The 20,718-nt window shown below is 48.9% G+C and overlaps 1 pseudogene; it reads right to left on the bottom strand.

Annotated features, from left to right (window-relative positions):
• Positions 1–17,735: 17,735 nt before the first annotated feature.
• Positions 17,736–20,430, bottom strand: LOC119350365 (annotated as a pseudogene).
• Positions 20,431–20,718: the final 288 nt, after the last annotated feature.

Below are 20,718 nucleotides of genomic sequence, written 5' to 3'. Positions count from 1 at the left end.
AAATATTATACACAGACTCCAACAATGCAGCCGAATACGAGGCTCTGTTGTACGGTCTTCGGATGGCAGTCTCTATGGGCATCCAACGCCTGGAAGTGCGCGGGGACTTGAACCTCGCAATATCACAAATAAACGGAGACTTTGATGCCAAGGAACCGAAGATGGTGGCCTACAGTAATGCCGTCCTCAAAATGTCAGCTCGGTTCGAGGGGCTCGAATTCCACCATGTGGCTCAAGAAAAAAATCAAGCGGCGGACATCCTCGCCTGCATCAGCGCTAAACGTGACCCTGTCCCACCTAACATATTCCTGGAAAGGTTATTCAAGCCATCCGTAGTATGGGAAGGGGAGTCCGGCAATACTAGCACGGATCTGAACACACCCCCAGATTCCGAACCATCAGACACAATCGGAGGCTCTGCCACCAAAATAACATCTTCGGCCCACGAAAACATGGTCGTAATCGCCCCGTGGACCGAGCCTGTCTTGGCCTACCTAAATAGGCAGGAGCTCCCCGAAGACCAAAATAAAGCACGCTGCATCGTCCGGCATTCTAAAGCCTACAAAGTCCACGAAGGGGAACTCTACAAGAAAAGTGCTATCGGAGTACTCCAAAGATGCATCTCCGAAGAGGAAGGGCGGCAGCTCTTGGCTGAAATCCATGCCGGACTGGGCGGACACCACGCCGCGGCTCGAGCACTAGTCAGCAAGGCCTTCCGTACAGGCTTCTATTGACCAACGGCCCGAGCAGACGCACATGACCTTGTCCAACATTGCGTTGTTTGCCAGCTCTTTGCCAATCAGAGTCATATGCCCCCTACCGCTCTCCAAACAATCACCATAACTTGGCCCTTCACGGTCTGGGGGCTGGATATGGTCGGACCTCTTAAAGGGGGAAGCCATAAGAAAAAATACTTATTGGTCATGGTGGACAAGTTCACCAAATGGATAGAAGCCAAGCCAGTCAAAACGGCCGAATCTGGACCAGTAATAGACTTCATATCTGGGGTCGTACACCGATACGGTGTCCCCCACAGCATCATCACTGATAATGGCTCAAATTTCACAGCCGATGAAGTAAAAACTTGGTGCGGAAAAATGGGCATTAAGCTTGATTACGCTTCCGTCTACCATCCCCAAACAAACGGCTAGGTAGAGCGGGCAAATGGTCTCATTATGAGCGGCATCAAACTCAGACTAGTGCGATCCTTGACAGAGTCGGATACGCACTGGGTCGAAGAGCTCGACTCCGTACTCTGGGGGCTGCGGACCACGCCGAATCGCACCATCGGATATACACCATTTTTATGGTATGCGACGTGGAAGCAGTACTACCCTGCGATATAATACATGATTCGCCACGCGTACACATGTACGAAGAGAAGGAAGCCGAGTTAGATCAGCAGGATAACTTGGATGCCCTGGAGGAGGAGTGCGACGTTGCAAAAGCCCGCTCCGCATTCTATCAGCAGCAGGCTCGACGATATCAAAGAAGAGAAGTGCGGGCCAAAACTTACAATATTGGCGAGCTCGTTCTACGCCTACTGGAGAAGAAGAAGGATAAGCTCAAACCCAAGTGGAAAGGTCCCTTCGTCATTGACAAAGTTCTCATCGGCGGAGCGTACCGCTTACGTAATGCATCTGATAACAGACTCGAGCCAAACCCATGGAACGCGGCCAGACTCCGGAGATTCTACGCCTAACGCCGAACTCAATGTTCGTCTCCTTACCCCTCCTTTTTAATTATGCTCCACCCCTTTTCCTTTCTCGACCTTTTTCCTCTTCACACAAAGTATTTAATACAGTGCAGACTCCCGGATCACTCCGGCCGCACTATGTGTGTAAGCAATACCTGGGGGCTTCCTATACGGAAGCTAAAAACAATTACTCAAATGGCTTTTCTCCCATCACATATGAGTTTCTTTTTCCATATGTGCCTTTTTTTCACCATTATATGCATCGATATGACTTAAGATGTGGCCAAGCCGGGTTGCCTGGCTCTTGTGTTTATGCCCTACATTCCTGTTAATTCGGCTAGGGCATAAGGGGAGCACCTCTGCGATTGTTACTGCCGGTTCAGCCGGATGTGTACCTCAGACTGGGTGAAGCCGAAAGCTAGTTTTCTTAAGAGAATATTCGATCGGTGAACAAAAGATGTATTCGTTTATTACAATGTAAATCCCCAGAAATGTTGTATCCTGCGCTACCGTTCGCAATCCGGACATGTGCATTGTCGCATGCGTACCCAGGGAAAGGAACCCCTAATGGAACTATTCTCCCTGAAAGATGTTTCTTACTATCCATGCAATATAACATAACTAGTTTGGTCCTTGTCTGTTCAAGCACTTATGACCGCTACGCCTTGTTTCCACGCATACCCCGTTTTTGTATAACTGAGTGGGTATTCGGACACACCCCGGATTGTAGGATCCGGGGGCTGAAGCGAAAAGGTCCGCCATGACAAATGATTTTAATCCGGCTAGGGACTAATTATGTCCATTGAATTACACAGTCACTTGGACTGACTATATTCCTCCTCTATACCACCCAACAAGCTATCTAGCTTACAACCTGTTGAGAATACTTAGCGGCTAACGCTACCTAGTCATATACCAGACTAACGGGAATCTCTTGCCCATCTGGCCCCGCCGGTCCTACTTCAGCCATATGGTTCGGGTCCAGCTTGGTGTAGAGCGTCTTCACCATTGCCCAGGCTACTCTTGCACCTTCCGGCAGGCTGATACCTTCCACAATCGGAAGCGCCACCGTGCTCCTTGAAGCATATCCACAAGCTCCCCCATGCCATTCGGCAGTAAGCTTGATGGCCACAAGGCCTGGGCAACGCCCTACATCACTTGCCGAGCTCGCTCGTGCAGTTGTGAGAGGTCTTGTAGTACATCGCCCGCAGATGAGGGCATCTCCTCCTCAGGGCGACCCGTTAACATTCCTGCAAGCAAAATTCTTTCAATATACTTCCTCGCCGAACTATCATACAGTTCGTCTAGGCACTCACCATAAATGCCACGTCGAAGCCTTTTATTCTCCTTCACGGAGTCCGCCAGCTGGGCGCGGACGTCTTTTAATTCTACGTCCAGCTGGACATTGGCATCTTGAAGATTGTTCTTCTCCTGCCGAACTTGTGTGAGAATGCGCTCGCCAGCCCTTAGCTGCCTTTTGAGATGCGAGTCGTCATCTCTTACGCCCTCTGGATTCACCCCGGGATTGTCTGCAGAATTTTTTGTTAGATTTGTCATATCAGCCATTTACTAACTGGTGCATCTTCGCACAATGAAGACAAATGTTACCAGATGAGGCCTTCGGGGATTCCTCTAACTTGGCAACCGTGTCCCGCAGCTGGGCCTTGCATTCCTCCAGCTCCCGAGCCAACTGCTCATTCTTATCTATAAGGACCTGTGCATAAATTGATCCTTAAAACAGTTGTCCCAACCATTTCAAGTCTCAGGGGCTACTGCTATACATGCTTATCAAAATTTCTTACCCGTATATCTTTGGTATACTGGTCCGTCGCTCGGGCAAGCCCGCCTTGAGCTGCTCGGATGTATGCGTCCCCTGAATTGAAGGCATTAAAAGCCTCTTCGGAGAAGATGTTGTTCCGAAGCACGGCCCTCCGGCGCCGGTGATTCATGGCGCTCTCTACTCCGGAGTTCATGGCCGATAGCATATCCGCGTCCTCTGTCGGAGAACTATGCGACACTTGCCCCGTGTCCGCCTCCGCTCTAGAAACTGGCTCTGGAACCCGGCTGGTGGAGGCGTGATTGGCGGGATCCCCGGATATAGTCCGGCTACTCTTTTTCCTGCCAGGACATGAAGGGCGCTGTTATACTTCAAATACCATAATCGCAGGACATGTTTTTGCTTTACCTCTGTAGCGGTGTGTCGACCCTCACCGCCTTCCTCTTGATCCTGCCCGATCCGGACGCCCGTGTTTGACGAGTCCCTAGGGGCTCGGCCCCGCGCTCCGACCGTCGTCTTTGCAAACAGCACGACGCCTCAAGGGTAAGGCATGATACCTGAGGGGAGTCCTCTTCGGAGGATAGGGTTTTTAGTTTGGCTTACACGCGACACAGGGAGTAGTTCAGGATAGTCGGCAATAATGGCCACCGAGGCACCATCACAACTCGCTTGATAAAATACCCTGTTGACGAGCTCCACAGTAATATCCGGATCTTCTTCGAGTCCTGGATCTAGGGCCCTTCCGGGGTCCTCGGGCTGCGGGGAGGGGCTGAAGATTCCTTTACGGCCCTCCTCAGGTCCTGCTCGGAAACATTGATGCGGGTAATCTTAGCAGAGAATGCTAAGGTAAGTGAAGCAGGGAAAGGAATGACGACTTACCCACTCTGGGGGGTTGTACATGGAGAATCCGTCCCGTGGTTTAATGTGAAGAAATTCTTCCTCTTCCCCTTTGTATAAATCGGACAATATCCTTGCCAGAGCAGTGGCGGAGCCCAGACCCTTACGACCGCAGCGGGTGGCGTCGTCTTCCCCGTTGAAGTGCCACATGGGCTTCCCCCGATATTGAAGCGGTTGCACTCCCCGCATTATGCATATTGCCATGACCTCGACTATCGTCAGTGCAGATTTGGCCAGTAACTTTATCCTGCTCATCAGGAAATGTATTTCCCTGGTATCCTCCTCTTGGGCGCCCCGGGGGCGCCAGCTTAGACATGCCTTCGGCGGGGCGTTACTGAACTAGGGGAGACCTGTCCGGACTGGATCTGGAAGGGGAACATCATCAATATAAAACCACTCTGAAGGCAAGTTCTCTGGTGCCTTCTTGGGAGTGCCGGATAGGTATCCGGTCTCGGCAATGCGCCATACTTCGGCCCCGCCCACTTGACATAGGGATTCTCCCTGAGTGCGGGGGACAAGACAGAACAACTTCTTCCATAACCCGAAGTGAGGTTCGCAGCCTAAAAACAGCTCGCAAAGGGCAACGTACCCCGCTATATGCAGCACGGAGGCAGGGGTAAGGTTGTGCAACTGGAGAGCCTAGAACTCCAGGAGCCTGCGAAGAAACGGGTGGATGGGAAACCTGACGCCCCTTAGCAGATGCGGGATGAAACATATTCGCTCCTCTGGAGATGGATTAGGAGATCCCTCCGCTTGTTCCCTTCCGTTATAGGTGCTATTCCGGCTCGAACGGGGACCATAAACGCCGTTGGGAGAAACCCTTGGGTTTGCAGCTTTATCAGACGGCTATGAGGAACTGAACACTCTTCCCAATCCCCCGACTTGGAGCGAGGAGAGCGAGCAGAAGAGCTGCGACAACCGGCCATGTTGGAATGGTTTTTTCCGGAACGCTCTGTTGGATGCTTGCTCGAGGGGGAGAGTGAGGTTTGGATCTGAGAATCCCCGTCTCTTCAAATAGACGGTTAGCCCGAAGGATTGAGGGTGGCGGGTGCAAAAATACCCCGGCTCCTCGCATTCGCTCGACACGTGGAGACGGTCATTATTGAGGCACTAAAGCCGAGGAGTACAACATTGATGGAGTGCCGGACACTGTTCGTCGTAACAGGTACTTTGGATCATTCGGAGATGGAACCCGCCCTGCAATGCTGAAGACAAGACTGCGCGCCGGACTCATTGTCATTGAAGCTTGGTTCAGGGGCTACTGAGGGAGTCCGGGATTAGGGGGTATCCAGACAACCGGACTATATACATCGTCCAGACTATTGAAGCGTGAAGACACAAGACTCAAGACTCCGTCCCGTGTCCGGATGGATCTCTCCTTGGCGTGGAAGGCAAGCTTGGCGATCCGGATGTTGTATTTCCTTTCTTGTAACCGTCTCCATGTAAACCCTAGCCCTGTCCGGTGTCTATATAAACCGGAGAGGTTGATCCTTAGAAGGCCGATCACAATTGCAATCATACCATCATAGGCTAGCTCTTAGGGTTTAGCCTCTACGATCTCGTGGTAGATCTACTCTTGTACTGCCCATATCTTCAATATTAATCAAGCAGGAAGTAGGGTTTTACCTCCATCGAGAGGGCCCGAACCTGGGTAAACATTGTGTCCCTTGCTTCCTGTTACCATCAGCCTAGATGCACAAATCGGGACCCCCTACCTGAGATCCGCCGGTTTTGACACCGACAGCGATGGCAAGTGGTTGTGAGACTAGCCAAGTGTCGAGCCAGAAATATGTATGTGAACCACTATTTGTGAGCACGAAGGATATATTTTGTAGAGTAGGGATTTACTGTGAAATTGTGCGGCACAGAAAAGAGGTTTGGGGGGGGGGGACTAGAGCGTTAGGGTGTTGAAGGTCAAGCAACTCCATCCAGGGTGTTTGTGCAGTGGAGAGTGCTTTGGCTGCAAATTTCACAAGGAGGCAGTTGTTTTGAACGTGTATGTTTTTGAGCCCTAGACCAATGATATTTTTTGATAAACATACATCTTTCCATGCAACAAGACATTGAGCACCTGAGCAAGCATCGTCTCCTGCCCAAAAAAAACTCCTTCTCAGGGAGTCCAGAGTTTTGATTGATTTCTTTGGGATGCAAAAAACAGACATAAAATAGGTGAGGATTGAATCTAGCACCGCAGAAATGAGGATGAGCTGATCACCTTTATCAAGAAGTTTGGCACGCCAACCGATAAGTAGTTTCCTAGTTCGTTTGACTAGAGGGTTGAAAACATTGGTGAGAGGTTTGGTCGGGGCGAGAGGAAGACCGAGGTAGGTTTGCAGGAAGGAAGCGCATGAGCACCCCATGGCGAGGGTGATGGAGGCAGTCGTGGCTTCGTCTATGTGGAGGGTGGCTAAGGTGGTTTTGGAGAAGTTGATGGCGAGGACCGTGGCTTGTGCGAAACTATTTAGGATTACTTTAAGGGTTGAAGCAGCGGTAGGAGAGGCAGCTGCAACAATGAGCGTGTCATCGGCGTATTGGAGGACAGTGGGAGGCAGGTGGGAGAAGATGGGGTGGTGGAGAGTAGGATCAGAGTTCTGGAGGATGAGCTGTTGTAGAAGGTTGGCAACGATGAGGAAGAGGTAGGGAGAGGTCGGGTCGCCTTGTCTCAGCCCATTTTTGCATTGGATCCATTTGCCCGGGATCCTGTTCAGAAGTACGGCCATTTTTCTTGTGTGGAGAAGATTTTGAGTCCAGCTGCGGAAGATTGGAGAGAACCCGTGAACTGCCAGGATTTTATCGAGGGCAGGCCATGCCACAGAGTCGAAAGCCTTTCTGAAATCCAGCTTGAAGACCATCGTTGGTTTTTTATGAGAGTGGCAAGAGCTAATAAGACCGGCAGCAAAAACAAAGTTTTCGGTGATGTTTCTACCAGAGATGAAGCCAGTCTGGTTGCCATGAACTAGCAGAGGGATGTGCGGCTTTAGGCGAGAAGTGATAACCTTAGCGACAGCTTTGATTGGACAGTTTTGCAGTGAGATAGGCCTAAATGCGTCAGGCGTGGTTGGCGTGTCCTTCTTGGGGAGGAGGACAATGTGGGCACGGTTTAAGCGTTCGATGTCAGCTAAGCCTTGATGAAAAAGAGAGAAGAAAGACATGATTGAATTTTTGACTAAAGGCCAGAAGGCTCTATAGAAATAGGGTCCGAACCCGTCTGGTCCAAGGCTGGCTTGGGGGTTCATTGTGAAAAAAGCATGCTTGATTTCCTCTTCGGAGAAGGGGTCATCTAAGAGGTGGAGTCCAGGCACCGGATGTGGGTAAACAGAATTTAGGTCAAAAGCCCAAGCTATCGGGGCTGGAGTGCCAATTAGCGAGACGAAGAAGTCACGTAGGACCTCAGCTTTTTGCTGGTGGGCAGAGAATTCGGAGCCGTCCTAAGTAAGTGTGAAGATTTTATTTTTCCGTAGACGTTGAGAGGCAGACATGTGGAAGAACTTAGAGTTCTCACCACCATTAATGGAGCGCGAAACCTTAACACGTCACCGCCAGTATGACATTTTCTATTGATTGATGCATTTGAGAATGGAGACAATGATTTTGCACGTGAGAGATTCTGGTGTAGATAGAGGTCTGTTTTCCTCCACGAGGTCTAAGGCGGTGATGGCAGCATGGCAGCGAGCTTCGCGGAGGGGGGTGGGGATGCGCGAACTGTTGGGTAACGTAGCAGAAATTCAAAATTTTCCTACGTGTCACCAAGATCTATCTATGGAGAAACCAACTATGAGTAGAAGGAGAGTGCATCTACATACCCTTGTAGATCGCTAAGCGGAAGCGTTCAAGAGAACGAGGTTGAAGGAGTCGTACTCGTCGTGATTCAAATCATCGATGATCAAGTGCCGAACGCACGGCACCTCCGCGTTCAACACACGTACAGCCCGGTGACGTCTCCCACGCCTTGATCCAGCAAGGAAAGAGGGAGAGGTTGAGGAAGACTCCATCCAACAGCAGCACAACGGCGTGGTGGTGATGGAGGAGCGTGGCAATCCAGCAGGGCTTCGTCAAGCACCACGGGAGAGGAGGACGACTTGGGAGAGGGGGAGGGCTGCGCCAGAACTTCGTCTGAAGCTCCCATGCGTCTCCCCACTATATATAGGGGTGGAGGGGCTGGTTTCTTGCCCTCCAAGTCCATTGGGGCGTTGGCCAAGGTGGGAGGAAAGAAATCCCATCATTTCCTTCCCCACCGATTGTTATCCCCCCTTTTTAGGGATCTTGATCTTATCCCTTCGGGATATGATCTTATTCCTTCTAAGGGGTGATCTTGATGCGCCTTGACTAGGGGTGTGGGGCCTTGCCCCCACTACCCACGTTCATGTGGGTCCCCCCATGCAGGTGGGCCCCACTCCAAAACCTTCTAGAACCTTCCCGGTACAATACCGAAAAATCCCGAACATTTTCCGGTGGCCAAAATAGGACTTCGCATATATAAATCTTTACCTCCGGACCATTCCGGAACTCCTCGTGACGTCCGGGATCTCATCCGGTACTCCGAACAAGATTCGGTAACCACATACAAACTTCCTTTATAACCCTAGCGTCATCGAACCTTAAGTGTGTAGACCCTACGGGTTCGGGAGACATGTAGACATGACCGAGACGTTCTCCGGTCAATAACCAACAGTGGGATCTGGATACCCATGATGGCTCCCACATGTTCCACGATGATCTCATCGGACGAACCACGATGTCAAGGACTTAATCAATCCCGTATTCAATTCCCTTTGTCTACGGTATGTTACTTGCCCGAGATTCGATCGTCGGTATCCAATACCTTGTTCAATCTCGTTACCGGCAAGTCACTTTACTCGTTCCGTAACACATCATCCCGTGATCAACTCCTTGGTCACATTGCGCATATGATGATGTCCTACCGAGTGGGCCCAAAGATACCGCTCCGTTTACACGGAGTGACAAATCCCAGTCTCGATCCGCATAAAACAATAGATACTTTCGAAGATACCTGTAGTGCACCTTTATAGTCACCCAGTTACGTTGTGACGTTTGATACACCCAAAGCACTCCTACGGTATCCAGGAGTTACACGCTCTCATGGTCAAAGGAAGAGATACTTGACATTGGCAAAGCTCTAGCAAACGAACTACATGATCTTTGTGCTAGGCTTAGGATTGGGTCTTGTCCATCACATCATTCTCCTAATGATGTGATCCCGTTATCAACGACATCCAATGTCCATAGCCAGAAAACCATGACTATCTGTTGATCACAACGAGCTAGTCAACTAGAGGCTCACTAGGGACATATTGTGGTCTATGTATTCACACGTGTATTACGATTTCCGGATAATACAATTATAGCATGAATAAAAGACAATTATCATGAACAAGGAAATATAATAATAACACTTTTATTATTGCCTCTAGGGCATATTTCCAACAGTCTCCCACTTGCACTAGAGTCAATAATCTAGTTCACATCGCCATGTGATTAACACTCACAGGTCACATCGCCATGTGACTAATACCCAAGAGTTTTAGGTTTGATCATGTTGCTTGTGAGAGAGGTTTTAGTCAATGGGTCCGAACCTTTCAGATCCGTGTGTGCTTTACAAATCTCTATGTCATCTCCTAGATGTAGCTACCACGCTCTATTTGGAGCTATTCCAAATAACTGTTCTACTTGGAGCTATTCTAAATTGGTGCCCCATAATACGTATCCGGTATCTCTTCTTAGAGCTATCCGGATAGGTGTTAAGCTTGCATCGACGTAACCTTTACGACGAACTCTTTTACCACCTCCATAATCGAGAAAATTCCTTAGTCCACTAGTTACCAAGGATAACTTTGACCGCTGTCTGTGATCCATTCATGGATCACTCTTGTACCCCTTGACTGACTCATGGCAAGGCACACTTCAGGTGCGGTACTCAGCATGGCATACTGTAGAGCCTATGTCTTAAGCATAGGGGACGACCTTCGTCCTTTCTCTCTATTCTGCCGAGGTCGAGCTTTAAGTCTTAACTTCGTACCTTACAACTCAGGCAAGAACTCCTTCTTTGACTGGTCCATCTTGAACACCTTCAAGATCATGTCAAGGTATGTGCTCATTTGAAAGTATTATTAAGCATTTTGATCTATCCTTATAGATCTTGATGCTCAATGTTCAAGTAGCTTAATCCAGGCTTTCCATTGAAAAACACTTTCCAAATAACCCTATATGCTTTCCAGAAATTCTACGTCATTTCTGATCAACAATATGTCAACAACATATACTCATCAGAAATTCTATAGTGCTCCCACTCACTTCTTTGGAAATACAAGTTTCTCATAAACTTTGTACAAACCCAAAATCTTTGATCATCATCAAAGCATACATTCCAACTCCGAGATGCTCACTCCAGTCCTTAGAAGGATTGCTGGAGCTTTGCATACTTATTAGCATCTTTCGGGATTGACAAAACCTTCCGGTTGTATCACATACAACCTTTCCTCAAGAAAATCGTCGAGGAAACAATGTTTTGACATCCTATCTGCAAGATTTCATAAATAATGCAGTAATCGCTAATATAATTCCAACAGACTCTTAGCATCGCTACGAGTGAGAAAATCTCATCGTAGTCAACTCCTTGAACTTGTCGGAAAACATCTTAACGACAAGTCGAGCTTTCTTAATGGTAATTCTTACCATCATTGTCTGTCTTCCTTTTAAAATCCATCCGTACTCATTTGCGTTACGACCATCGAGCCGTTCTGCCAAAGTCTTCACTTTGTTTTCATACATGGATCCTCTCTCGGATTTTATGGCCTCAAGCCATTTATCGGAATCCGGGCCCACCATCGCTTCTCCATAGCTCGTAGGCTCATTGTTGTCTAGCAACATGACTTCCAAGACAGGATTACGTACCACTCTCAAGTAGTACGCATCCTTGTCATCCTACGAGGTTTGGGAGTGACTTGATCCGAAGTTTCATGATCACTATCATAAGCTTCCACTTCAATTGGTGTAGGTGCCACGGGAACAACTTCTTGTGCCCTGCTACACACTGGTTGAAGTGATGGTTCAATAACCTCATCAAGTCTCCACCATCCTCCCACTCAATTCTTTCGAGAGAAACCTTTCCTCGAGAAAGGACCTGATTCAAGAAACAATCCTTTATTGCTTTTGGATCTGAGACAGGAGGTATACCCAACTGTTTTGGGTGTCCTATGAAGATGCATTTATCCGCTTTGGGTTCTAGCTTATCAGCCTGAAACTTTTTCACATAAGCGTCGCAGCCCCAAACCTTTAAGAAACGACAACTTAGGTTTCTCTAAACCATAATTCATACGGTGTCATCTCATCGGAATTACGTGGTGCCCTATTTAAAGTGAATGTGGTTGTCTTTAATGCCTAACCCATAAACTATCGTGGCAGTTCGATAAGAGACATCATGGTATGCATCATATCCAATAGGGTGCAACTATGATGTTCGGACACACCATCACACTATGGTGTTCCAGGCGGTATTAATTGCGAAACAATTTCCACAATGTCTTAATTGTGTGCCAAAACTCGTAACTCAGATATTCATCTCTATGATCATATCATAGACATTTTATCCTCTTGTCACAATGATCTTCTACTTCACTCTGAAATTACTTGAACCATTCAATAATTCAGACTTGTGTTTCATCAAGAAAATATTCTTAACATCTACTCGAATCATCTTTGAAGTAAGAACATAACGATATTCACTGCATGCCTCAGCACTCATTGGACTGCACACATCAAAATGTGTTGCTTTCAACAAGTTGCTATCTTGTTCCATTTTACTGAAAACGAGGCTTTTCAGTCATCTTGCCCATGTGGTATGATTTGCATATCTCAAGTGATTCAAAATCAAGTGAGTCCAAACGATCCATCTGCATGGAGTTTCTTCATGCGTATACACCAATAGACATGGTTTGCATGTCTCAAACTTTTCTAAAACGAGTGAGTCCAAAGATCCATCAACATGGAGCTTCTTCATGCGTTTTATACCATTATGACTTACATGGCAGTGCCACAAGTAAGTGGTACTATCATTACTATCTTATATCTTTTGGCATGAACATGTGTATCACTACGATCGAGATTCAATAAACCATTCATTTTAGGTGTAAGACCATTGAAGGTATTATTCAAATAAACAGAGTAACCATTATTCTCCTTAAATGAATAACTGTATTGCGATAGACATAATCCAATCATGTCTATGCTCAACGCAAACACCAATCTCGATGGTAGAGGGAGCATGTGATGCTTGATCATATCAACGTTGGAAACACTTCCAACACATATCGTCATCTCACGTTTAGCTAGTCTCCGTTTATTCCGTAGCTTTTATTTCGAGTTACTAACACTTAGCAACCGAACCGGTATCTAATACCCTGGTGCTACTAGGAGTACTAGTGAAGTACACATCAACACAATGTATATCCAATATACTTTTATCGACCTTGCCAGCCTTCTTATCTACCAAGTATCTAGGGTAATTCTGCTCCAGCGGCTATTCCCCTTATCACAGAAGCACTTAGTCTCGGGTTTGGGTTCAACCTCGGGTTTCTTCACTGGTGCAGCAGCTGATTTGCCGTTTCATGAAGTATCCCTTCTTGCCCTTGCCCTTCTTGAAACTAGTGGTTTCACCAACCATCAACAATTGATGCTCCTTCTTGATTTCTACTTTCGCGGTGTCAAACATCGCGAATACCTCAAGGATCATCATATCTATCCCTGATATGTTATAGTTCATCACGAAGCTCTAGCAGCTTGGTGGCAATGACTTTGGAGAAACATCACTATCTCATTTGGAAGATCAACTCCCACTCGATTCAAGTGATTGTTGCACTCAGACAATCTGAGCACAAGCTCAACGATTGAGCTTTTCTCCCTTAGTTTGTAGGCTAAGAAAATTGTCGGAGGTCTTATACCTCTTGACGTGGGCACGAGCCTGAAATCCCAATTTCAGCCCTCGAAACATCTCATATGTTCCACGACGTTTTGAAAACGTCTTTGGTGCCTCTACTTAAACCATTTAACTGAACTATCACGTAGTTATCAAAACGTGTATGTTCGATGTTCGAAACATCCACAAACGACGTTTGGGGTTTAGCACACTGAGCAGTGCATTAAGGACATAAGCTTTCTACCGTTCGCATAATTGCTACTATCAACTTTCAACTATATTTTCTCTAGGAACATATCTAAAACAGTAGAACAAAAAGCGCGAGCTACGACATAATTTGCAAAAGGTCTTTTGACTATGTTCAGGATAATTAAGTTCATCTTATGAACTCCCACTCAGATAGACATCCCTCTGGTCATCTAAGTGATTACATGATCCGAGTCAACTAGGCCGTGTCCGATCATCACGTGAGACGGACTAGTCATCATCGGTGAACATCTTCATGTTGATCATATCTACTATACGACTCATGCTCGACCTTTCGGTCTCCGTGTTCCGAGGCCATGTCTGTACATGCTAGGCTCGTCAAGTTAACCCTAAGTGTTTTCGCTGTGTAAAACTGTCTTACACCCGTTGTATGTGAACGTAAGAATCCATCACACCCGATCATCACGTGGTGCTTAGAAGCGACGAACTGTAGCAACGGTGCACAGTTAGGGGAGAACACTTCTTGAAATTTTGTAAGGGATCATCTTATTTACTACCGTCGTCCTAAGTAAACAAGATGCATAAACATGATAAACATCACATGCAATCAAATAGAGTAGTGACATGATATGGCCAATATCATATAGCTCCTTCGATCTTCATCTTCGGGGCTCCATGATCATCTTGTCACCGGCTTGACACCATGATCTCCATCATCGTGTCTTCATGAAGTTGTCACGCCAACGACTACTTCTACTTCTATGGCTAACGCGTTTAGCAATAAAGTAAAGTAAGTTACATGGCGTTGTTCAATGACACGCAGGTCATACAATGAATAAAGACAACTCCTATGGCTCTTGCCGGTTGTCATACTCATCGACATGCAAGTCGTGAATCCTATTACAAGAACATGATCAATCTCATACATCACATATCATTCATCACATTCTTCTTGGCCATATCACATCACATAGCATACCCTGCAAAAACAAGTTAGACGTCCTCTAATTGTTGTTGCATGTTTTACGTGGCTGCTATGGGTTTCTAGCAAGAACGTTTCTTACCTACGCAAAACCACAACGTGATATGCCAATTGCTATTTACCCTTCATAAGGACCCTTTTCATCGAATCCGTTCCGACTAAAGTGGGAGAGACTGGCACCCGCTAGCCACCTTATGCACCAAGTGCATGTCAATCGGTGGAACCTGTCTCACGTAAGAGTACGTGTAAGGTCGGTCCGGGCCGCTTCATCCCACAATACCGTCGAAACAAGATTGGACTAGTAACGGTAAGCATATTAAACAAAATCAACGCCCACAACTACTTTGTGTTCTACTCGTGCAAAGAATCTACGCAATAGACCTAGCTCATGATGCCACTGTTGGGTAACGTAGCAGAAATTCAAAATTTTCCTACGTGTCACCAAGATCTATCTATGGAGAAACCAGCTACGAGTAGAAGGAGAGTGCATCTACATACCCTTGTAGATCGCTAAGCGGAAGCGTTCAAGAGAACGGGGTTGAAGGAGTCATACTCCTCGTGATTCAAATCATCGATGATCAAGTGCCGAACGCACGGCACCTCCGCGTTCAACACACGTACAGCCTGGTGACGTCTCCCACGCCTTGATCCAGCAAGGAAAGAGGGAGAGGTTGAGGAAGACTCCATCCAACAGCAGCACAACGGCGTGGTGGTGATGGAGGAGCGTGGCAATCCAGCAGGGCTTCGTCAAGCACCACGGGAGAGGAGGACGACTTGGGAGAGGGCGAGGGCTGCGCCAGAACTTCGTCTGAAGCTCCCATGCGTCTCCCCACTATATATAGGGGTGGAGGGGCTGGTTTCTTGCCCTCCAAGTCCATTGGAGCGTTGGCCAAGGTGGGAGGAAAGAAATCCCATCATTTCCTTCCCCACCGATTGTTATCCCCCCTTTTTAGGGATTTTTATCTTATCCCTTCGGGATATGATCTTATTCCTTCTAAGGGGGGATCTTGGTGCGCCTTGACCAGGGGTGTGGGGCCTTGCCTCCACTACCCACGTTCATGTGGGTCCCCCCATGCAGGTGGGCCCCACTCCGGAACCTTCTAGAACCTTCGCGGTACAATACCGAAAAATCGCGAACATTTTCCGGTGGCCAAAATAGGACTTCCCATATATAAATATTTACCTCCGGACCATTCCGGAACTCCTCGTGACGTCCGGGATCTCATCCGGGACTCCGAACAACATTCAGTAACCACATACAAACTTCCTTTATAACCCTAGCGTCATCGAACCTTAAGTGTGTAGACCCTACGGGTTCGGGAGACATGTAGACATGACCGAGACGTTCTCCGATCAATAACCAACAGTGGGATCTGGATACCCATGATGGCTCCCACATGTTCCACGATGATCTCATCGGACGAACCACGATGTCAAGGACTTAATCAATCCCGTATTCAATTCCCTTTGTCTATCGGTATGTTACTTGCCCGAGATTCGATCGTCGGTATCCAATACCTTGTTCAATCTCGTTACCGGCAAGTCACTTCACTTGTTCCGTAACACATCATCCCATGATCAACTCCTTGGTCACATTGCGCATATGATGATGTCCTACCGAGTGGGCCCAGAGATACCTCTCCGTTTACACGGAGTGACAAATCCCGGTCTCGATCCGCATAAAACAATAGATACTTTCGGAGATACATGTAGTGCACCTTTATAGTCACCCAGTTACGTTGTGACGTTTGATACACCCAAAGCACTCCTACGGTATCCAGGAGTTACACGCTCTCATGGTCAAAGGAAGAGATACTTGACATTGGCAAAGCTCTAGCAAACGAACTACACGATCTTTGTGCTAGGCTTAGGATTGGGTCTTGTCCATGACATCATTCTCCTAATGATGTGATCCCGTTATCAACGACATCCAATGTCCATAGCCAGAAAACCATGACTATCTGTTGATCACAACGAGCTAGTCAACTAGAGGCCTACTAGGGACATATTGTGGTCTATGTATTCACACGTGTATTACGATTTCCGGATAATACAGTTATAGCATGAATAAAAGACAATTATCATGAACAAGGAAATATAATAATAACACTTTTATTATTGCCTCTAGGGCATATTTCCAACACGAACGTGCCCATTTTTGAGGCGGGAACGAGATTTTTGAGCGCGGCGACGAGGGAAGCGGGTGCGTTGGATGGCGGGGAGGGCTGTGAGGCCCAAATTTGGCTGATGATGTCACTGCAGGGCCGGAAGCTGGCCTAGCCAGGCACAAATTTGAAAAAATTAGAGCGTGGGATGGTGGTGGTGACGTGGATGAGGAGTGGGACGTGATCGGACGTGAATCATGTGCGAGAGGAAAGCGAGGTGTTAGGGAAGGCGTCCGCCCAAGCAAGGTTAAAGAAAACACGATGTAGCCATTCTAGGGTGGGGATGGCTCGATTGTTCGACTAGGTGAACCTGCGATCAAGTAGGGGCAGTTCGATGAGAGCTAGATCATCTAAGATTTGGTTAAAAGCATTGGCTTCGGCGTGGTGGAACGCAGGGTTGTTTTTTCAAAGGGGAAGCGGATGCAGTTGAAGTCACCAGCGATAATCCAGGGGGTGTCATCGGGTTGTGAGATGGATGAGAGCTCGTTTAAAAATGCTTGCTTGAGTGATCGTGATGATGGAGCGTAGATGTTGGTGATGGCAATGTGTTGGGCACACGCAGTTGATTGTAGGAGTAGGGTAGAGGAGAAGGTTAGATGTGAGTAAGAAACGACTTGAAAAAAGGCAGAGTTGATGGCAGAGATAGTACCACCCGCAGACCCGACCGCTGGTAGCGAGAAAGCTTGATCAAGTGTTCGTGCCAGAAAGGATTTTAGTTTAGAATCAAGGAGAGTGTCGAGTTTTTATTCTTGCAAGAGGGTTATATGCGACTTAGTCGTCACCAGTTCAGAGAGAACATCGGAGCATTTACCGTTATCGCCAAGACCACGTACGTTCCAGGAGCAAATTAAGAAGGCGTCATTACTCATAGAGTTTGCTACAACACCAACGAGCAGAGGCGGGGTACAACAGGCGTGCATGCACAAAAGCTACGGGCGGAGACAAGAGTAGCAGTGGTACAAACAATAGAGGTCTCGACAACCAAAAGTACAGGGTAACGGGAGCTACATGCGGTGAAACTAACGGTGGCTGAGACGGCCGAGAACACGCCACCGGGCCAAGAACATTAGGAGTGCAGATCATGGAGCTTCGTCGTCACCAGAGGCAGAAGCCTCGGTCCCAAGGATGGCATCCACCTGGCCGTTGTCGGCGCCACAGAGGAACGCAATGGCCACAAGATCTTCGGCGGAGGCAGGAGGGGCATCAGACTCGTGGAGGCGGGCCTCCTGGATGGCGTGGTCAATGGCCGTGCCGACGTCCACAGCAGAAAGGTGGGCCGCCTTGGCCTTGACGGCTTTGGCGAGCATGGGGGAGTACTTGGCCTCCTTGCCAGCCAGCTGTGTGCTCTGCCATAGCTTGTCTCTGGAAACGGACTGATCGCGTGCCATATTACGGCGCTCCTTGCGAATGGTGCACTCGTGAGTGTCCAGATCCTGCAGAGGGAGACCTGCATCCACGACGATCATAGTCAGTGGTAGAGAGGCAGAGGGCATAGGATTTGATTGATTAAGGGCGGGCGGGGGAGCGGGGTTACCAGCAGCACGTGATGACTCCCCAACAGAGAATGTGAAGGTGGTTGGAACAGCAGGTGCATCTGCAGCTAGAATAAATGCGGTGAACGCGGACGCAATGGACGGCATCAGCGGGCCCGCAATCAGATGGGCGGCGGGCGACCCAAGGCATGGGCTAGGTGGCACCATAGAGCCCACCTGGACAGCCGGGTGGATGACAGGTGGGGTATGGTCCACAGGAGGGGGTGCATGCACCGCCTCCAGTGAGTCTGAGGGCACACCATGCAGGAGCGGGGCGTGCATGTCATCGGAGGCAGCAGAATCGTCATCGGAGATGATGAGTGGCTAGCGCATGGTTCCGGGAGGAGGGAAAGGAAAGGCCAGTGCAGATCGGTCTGAGACAGAGCCAAGAGATGCGACAAGTGCACGGGAGGCGACCGGCCTAGAGCCGCCATAGGTGGGGTCGACGCGCCACCCCGCACGTACCACAGAAACAACAGGGGCGGGGTGATCAAGGGAGGACTAGACGCGGGGCATGCAAGCGGGCCATCCAAAAATGGCACATACAGAGAGACAGGGAGGGGTTCCTGGGGGCGCGCGTCAACTCCGCCCGCATACGGCGAATCCGGCACATCATACGGATGTTTTGCAAGATATGGTGTGTCTGCAGGCGCCGCACAACCATCATTATGCATGGAGCAGGGCCCAGGCGCATGCGGGGTAGGGTGGACGTGCGGCGAGCGTGCGACTGCGGGGGACTGCTGTGGCGCATGGACCTGCAATAGCTGATGAGCGAAAGGGCCAATGATGGAGTCCGATCGAGGGGGCAGAGAAGGGCATGTAAATTTGGTGTAATGATGAAAGAAACGACTACAGTGAGCGACGGCCGGCTCAAGCTGGTCAAAGAGAAAGAGTTTAAACCCCTCAAAATCAAGGGACCCATGTTTGAGAATTTCAATTTTGATTGTGTGGGAGAAGATGCCAGACTTAAAAATGTGCTCATGAACTTTGACTGCCAGAAAATCTTGTTTGACCAAAAAACAGTGGTTTAGGATAGACTCAACTAACAGTTCATTAGGCCTAATAGCAATAGGCAAGAAAGTAATCCAAAACAGGTGCGTGTGTTGAGTATAATGCACGTGTGGTGTAAGCTGGGTAAAGAGATTAACATTAAGCATACGATAGAAAGGGCTAATACCAGGCCGTTGACGATGCTCCTTGGGTAGATAAAGAGTTGTAGATGCAAGTGGCAGTAGAGCAGGATCAGCCGCCGACGGCGAGGGGGACGCGGAACCAGCAAACGATAGCAAGGCAACCCCAGAAGGCAAGCAGCAGGTACCCCCATAGGCAGAGGCCATGGGAAGCGGATCATCATGCCCAGCTTGCGGAAGTCACCCATGGAGGCGATGAGCGATGCACCATCAGGCGAGGCAACGGTGAAGGAGAAGCACGAGTCTCCGTCATCTGTTACGTTGAAAAGGTGGTGAACGCTGCCAAAGAGGCCGGCGAGGATGAGGCTCATCGTGGAGGCATCAAGAGCGAAAGGGAACTGGATGACGCACGCGTACATGCGGCATCCGTGTTGCTGGTTTGGTGGATGAATGGAAACAGGCGATCGACACTGTGCCCAGGCGACCCTTTTGAAGTGGACGCCCAGGTCGTCGGGGATTTGGAGCAACTGTGCAATTGTCATGCATGTAGCGGCAGAGCGAGATTGAGGTGGAAGTGGGGGCAGGGTTCGAGCGAAGGAGAAGGAGTAGTTGCGGCAACGGAGAGTGGTTTGAGCGAGGATGATCTCTGCAACACCCGCAGAAGCGACGTGGAAACGGAAGACCAAGGGAGAGCATTGTGCGATGAAGAAGTGAGCAGCCGAGCCACCCAGGGCGGCCTGGAGCAAAGTGGCGACAACTATGGCGTCGAGGTGGCGGTTGGAGTAGCCGAAGGTGATGTAGAGCGGGGTGGCAAGGTGGACGACCCGGGTGGTGATGTCGAGGCGGAGGTAGTAGCAGCAATCATCTTCAAACTCCAGACCCATGGCATTGCCGCAGCCCAGGAAGCAGCGGAGCGCAACCTGCCCGACCTTGACATAAGGTAGGTCGAAGAATGGCGAAGGTGGTGGAGCTACTGATGGAAGGTGCGCATGTAGGGGGTTGGTGGCAAGAGTTAGGTCAGGCGCCGGGACGGCGGCGTGTTTGGTGGTTGGGGTTTGTCCGGAGGCCGGCGGGGCGGCCGATGAGGAGGACGGAGCGGGAGCAGGAGCCATCATCGCCCCCCGCCTGACAGTTTTGTCGTGTTACTGGTTTGTGATGCTGTGTGGATTACTTATGGCTAGTGCAGTGCTAGTTCTTTTTGGGGTGGGGAGGTGTATTAGAGCATCTCCAATAGGAGCGTAGCCTAATTTTTTAGCGCTCCTTAAAATATGGCTTGGCGCTATAGTTCCAGCGCCGGAATAGCATTTTTCTCGCGCAGCAGGGCGCTAGTGTCGGGGAAACCGATCATCTATGAGGTCACAAAGATCCCTTCTACGTTCGGCGGGGGGTTAGTTGCACGA

Source organism: Triticum dicoccoides, chromosome 1B (genome assembly GCF_002162155.2).
Source record: "Triticum dicoccoides isolate Atlit2015 ecotype Zavitan chromosome 1B, WEW_v2.0, whole genome shotgun sequence".
Lineage (NCBI taxonomy): Eukaryota > Viridiplantae > Streptophyta > Magnoliopsida > Poales > Poaceae > Triticum > Triticum dicoccoides.
The sequence above is the reverse complement of the archived record's forward strand: the minus strand, read 5'-3'. Positions and strand labels throughout refer to the sequence as shown.